We start from the raw sequence: 5,306 nt of genomic DNA on the forward strand, positions 1-5,306 counted from the left end.
GGCAGTTCTGCTCTGTCCTATAGGGTCGCTATGAGTCGGAATTGACTCAACGGCAATGGGTTTGGTTTTTTGGATGATGCTCATTCTTTTTTGTGTGTGTGTGCTTTTGGTGAAAGTTTACACAGCAAATTAGTTTCTCATTAAATAATTAATACACTTGTTTGGTGACATTGGTTGCCAACCCCATGATGTATCAACGCACTCCCCTTCTTGACCTCGGGTTCCCCATTTCTATTTGTCCAGTTTTCAAAAATATGAATGCTTCATGGATTTGGGTGCCATCCTTGCTCAGGGGCCATGCTAATCTGTATCATTCCAATTTTAGTATATATGCCGCTGAAGCAGGCACTCATGGCAAGTTTTTTGATTACTAACTCAATCTCTTTACTTATTTTAAGTATGGTCTATCTTGGTATTTTTATTTGTTATTTAATGTTGCACTCCCTTGGGCACGGGAATACTTGTGGAGAGAGTGGAGACCCTCACAGATGCACAGGATCCCACTTTGGGACTTGGTGTGCTGGGACATGCACACCCATCCTCACCCCTCCTTGCACCTGCAACCAGGCTCCTCGCAGGGGGAAGGCAGCAGTGGTTGCTGGGTGGGCTCAGTAGAACAGGGAGCCTGAGGTAGGGAGGAGGGGATAGGGAGAAAAATGGCTCTGCATGTTAGTAGAGGCTCCAAGCTCCTGGTGCATGTTCTATTGTCCCATCAGATTTCACTTACAAAGCATAAATTCAAAGATAAAATTTTAAGGATTTCATTATCGTCTTGTACTCTCGTCTTGTACATCTGCAGTGGTTTCATACCCATGAAAAAGGCCATGCTTAAAAGCCATCAGAATGAATGAGATCACTAGGGGAGTTTATGTAGAGAGAAGTGAAGAATTAGCTCTGAAGCACTCCAATATAAGGAAGTAGAAACTAGAAGGAAATAGCACAGAAGAGTGAAAGGGAGGCATCAGGGAGGTAGGAAGTGAGTGAAGAAAGTATGGTATCTTGGAAGCCAAGAGAAGAAGGTTGTCCGTGAAGAGGAGTATAGACTGTATAAAATGCTGCTGAGAGGCTGAGGAAAATGAAAATGAAAATGGACCTCTGGATTTTGCAACCCAGAATGCATTGATACTCTTGACATGAGTAATGTTGGAGGCGTGGTGAGGGTAGAAAACCTAAGTGGAAAGGATTTGAGAGCAAATGGTAGGAGACGAATTGGAAACAGTGAATATGGGCCACTGTTTCAAGGGATTTTCCTGAAAAAAGAGCAAAGAGAAAGGCTGTAGCTAGCTGGGAAAGACAAATCAACACTTTTCTCATAAGGATATGAGCTATGTCATTAATAAATCACTAGTAACTATAATATTTAATTATTGGGAAACTTGTACCATTTCACACGTCTACAAGTGGAACCAAGTCACTGAATGATGTGCAAGTTGTAGGTAATTGATTCTCTCTTCTGCTTATTTTAGAATGGGTTATAAAGTCAAAGTGGTCAACTCGAATATTCAGATTTAAACTCTTAGCATCTTTCTTGAAATGTAAGCACTATGTTTTGAATGACCCTGAATGCCTTTTTGGAATTTTACAAACATTATGATATTACTCAATGATGTAAGCACAAAGATGAACGTTCTTAACATTTGGAAAGTAATGAAATAAATCCTTTGGACATAGTAAAGGTGGTCAAATCATAAATCTACTGATTTTTCTTTTCTAAATATGCTTTCTCCATCGTGTAATATAGTCTTTCTTTCCTTTTGATAATTTTTTTAAAAGATACAGTAAAATTGTTATTGATCTTCCTTAAAATTATGTTTATTTAATGTTTTTAACATAAAATTAATCCTTTTATAGATAAATTAAACACATAATACTCTACTCAACTATTTCAAAATAAATATCATTATTCTTTGTTGCGTCATTTAAAACCAACTTATTAAAATATTAACAGTCTTTCTAACTTTTGCTTTACTATCTACAGAGCAGTTTATTAATGTGTAAAACCTGGGTTAAAATAAACCTAACGCACAGCACATTCATGCAATGATAATTATCCTAAGAATGTACTAAAGGTCTTATTTCTAACCTTGCATCATCACTATTGAATCTAAAATGGAAAACAACTTTTTTCTAAAAATTGTGCATGGAGATCTAAGATTAAAAGCATGAAGTAACAAAAGGTACATGTTAGAGTAAATTAAGTGCAAAGAATAAAAATAATAATAAAAATAATGATGTGGAAAGAATAACAATTATAAGGATAAGTGCTTTTTCGGGAAGTAGATTACTTACCAAAGCAATTCCAAAATTGAGAAGAACCTAAATGTAATTATTTTTAACTATGTTATAGCTAATTCTTCTGAGACATGATGTATCTCTGTATCTTAATTATTTGTATTCTCTGAGAGTGGAAGTGACCTCAAATGTTTATGTAATTTATACCAAAGTCAATTTCACTATACATTTATTAGGCTTTTTTTAATGTAATTAATGATTCATATTTTAAAGATAAGTTTATTCATATGTAAAGTAATGTTTTGTTAGAAATATTAGCAATATTTCTGAATAATCTCTAATGTCAAATTAATATATGGTAAAATCTAGTTCTAACTTAAAGAAGCTAACTCATTAAATACACTTAACCCATATTAAATCTTGATTATATTTTGAAGCTTGACTTTAAAAAAGCCATTTTAATTAAAAACCAGAGCCATTTGCCATTTTATTCTTTCCTTCCTTTGTTGTTTCTTTCCTTCCTTCTGTGTTTCCCTTTTTTCCTTTCCTTGTTCTTTTTTTGAGATATCAAATTCATATGGAGGACCTGCTCTCTGAATGACCCTTTTTATGCATTTGCATTTCTTTTGTTGGCATATACAATATAACATTAAATGTTTATTTTGTATTCTTTCAAATTTTGAGGTTTTTAACTCTCTCCAACTATAATTTAAGACAGTCTGCAGTAGGCAAAATGTTTGTTATTTTGTATTAACCTCTAAAAGTTATCGAATACTAAATTTGAATGGATACATGGATGGTTTTTGTGCAGGGGAGAGAAGAAAACGTTTAGAAAGTCTATAATTTTATACTCGTTCTTACTAAATATTCCTCATTTTCGAAGAGACTGTATTCTGTATGATAGAGACAATTAATAATGGAATGAAATTATTCAATTTGAAAGGCTTAACTGAAATATATATGATCATTATATTCTAGTAAATGTTTGGTGAACCTAGGCAGGTCCATAGTTGCAATATTTAGGACTCTGTCATTTTTATCAGTACTCAGAGCCATCTCTAGATGTGGTCTGCTTGCTCCCATGAAGCGAGGCCCTCAAAAATTCTATTTGGAATGAAAACTCACATCAGCATACAAAGAACTATTATCTCATGAGTCCTCATAAATGATTTACGTATTTTCAGCTTTAAGAAAAAAGCAGAGAATATGTATAATTAATCAGTGAATATGTTGTTAATTCTCTTTAACTTCTCTATGTTAAATTGAAATTTATGATTTTTCTCTGGCATGGCAAACTTGAGACTTCTATATGTAACTAAAATATTCCAGATTCTTAAGGCATAATTTAGCCTCATTTCCTACATTTTTAAAAAATTGAAAGCACTCAACCCGGTATATAAAGCTCCCTTCCTTCCTAAAAATAAAATCAAAATCATGCCTGACTAAAAGCAGAAAATTTAGTTATATTGTGAGTGTGACCCATTTAAACCAGCTCTATTTTATGCCTTGTAGTTTTAAATGGACCAACTTATTTAAGTAACTGAACATAGAGAGGCTTAGAAGGAAAACCTAACAACTGGAACAATGTGATGATGATATCTTGTGAATTTCCTTCCTCTGTGATCCATCAGCCTAAGATTTATTTTTATTTTTTAATATTTTCTCCTCTACTGAGGTTATTCCCTATAGAGACAGTAGAAAAAAATGATTGTTATTTTTATATCCTTGCTATTAGAAAAATAATTCTCTGTTTAACTTTCAGTGTTTTGTTCTACTCTAAGTGTCTTAGATAACATGCATACCTACTTTATAGGTATTAGCTAAACATAAAATAATATGAAACAAAAATTAATGAAATGGGTGAAAAATATCCTTTTCTTATTTTTTTTTTTTGAAGGCAGTATCACTGTTCATGAGAACAACAGATTGACTGCAGTAGTTAGACCAATACATATCATTTTTTTCACACAGAATTGCTAGTGACCTGAAATTCTGATCAGAAGCATCCTTGCTGGAGGTCTTTCTAAGGACAACCTGCTTGTGATGCCAAATTGAGAAATACAGGCTAATGTTCTGGGACCTTCTGTATACAAAGCCAACAGAACAGGCATCAGTAAAATGCCCTGTTCTTGTCAATGTCAGATGGGCTATATAAGCTTTGTCTGGCCAGCTTGTGAGAATATTTTTCCAAAAGAGACAAGACGGGTGGAGATGTTATTTAAATAAGCATCGTAAGTTCCCTCTGCTTAGTTATTCAGAGCCAAAACAATTAGCATAGAAATCCTAATTCTGTAAAAATGTACATTTCCTCAAACAGCCTTACACAACACAGAAACTTTAGACATACAACTGGCACATTTCTTCTTATGTGAAAAATGAACCCTAACCGGAATAATGGGAAGCACGTACAAACTCCAACATTTGTCGTCTCATCTTGGAGCATAGCCCTGGTGTGGGGTTCCATTCCTTTTCACTGAACTGTCAGCAGTGAGAGAAGCCAATATCTTGGGGCTTTCAGTTGTGTTCAGGTCTTAGTCATGGCCCTATGCAGGCAGAAATGTGTCAAAGTAGTTGGCAATATAATGACCCAGAACTGTTATGCCTGTTGGCAAAACGTAGGCTGACATAAGGTTGCTCCATATGTGCTTCCAACTAAATGCTGATCTGCCAGACCTCTCAAGCAGCCACACGAGTTAGAAGGCCTGTCCATGAGCATGGCTGGCATTGGTAATTTATAATGACAGTAAATGAAATGGTAAAATTACCCTTCACATTTGAACTTAGGACAAAATTCTAGGTCATTCAAATGTCTTTTTTTTGAAATTCAGTCAAAATCATTTGTGATTTACAACGATTGAATTTTAGGTCAGAAGGAAGCATTTGACATAGATTCGTTTTAAAGCTCTTCACTTTTGGATGGCAAAACTGAAATCCAGAGAAACAAAATAAAATATCCATAAACAAAGAACTTAAAATCTAGCTTTCCTAAATACTAGATTTGAACTCTCTTTGCTGCAAAAAATGAGAAGAAACAGATGCAAACATCCATTAATAATCAGAACCTGAAATATACA

At 34.3% G+C, this 5,306-nt stretch overlaps 1 non-coding gene across 1 annotated transcript; it reads right to left on the reverse strand.

The window, feature by feature from the left end:
• Positions 1-247: 247 nt before the first annotated feature.
• Positions 248-349, reverse strand: LOC126078629 (U6 spliceosomal RNA). Its single transcript, XR_007518113.1, has one exon. It is a non-coding gene; the product is annotated as a U6 spliceosomal RNA (small nuclear RNA).
• Positions 350-5,306: the final 4,957 nt, after the last annotated feature.

The sequence above is a fragment of the Elephas maximus genome, chromosome 6, assembly GCF_024166365.1.
Source record: "Elephas maximus indicus isolate mEleMax1 chromosome 6, mEleMax1 primary haplotype, whole genome shotgun sequence".
NCBI classification, from domain to species: Eukaryota; Metazoa; Chordata; class Mammalia; order Proboscidea; family Elephantidae; genus Elephas; species Elephas maximus.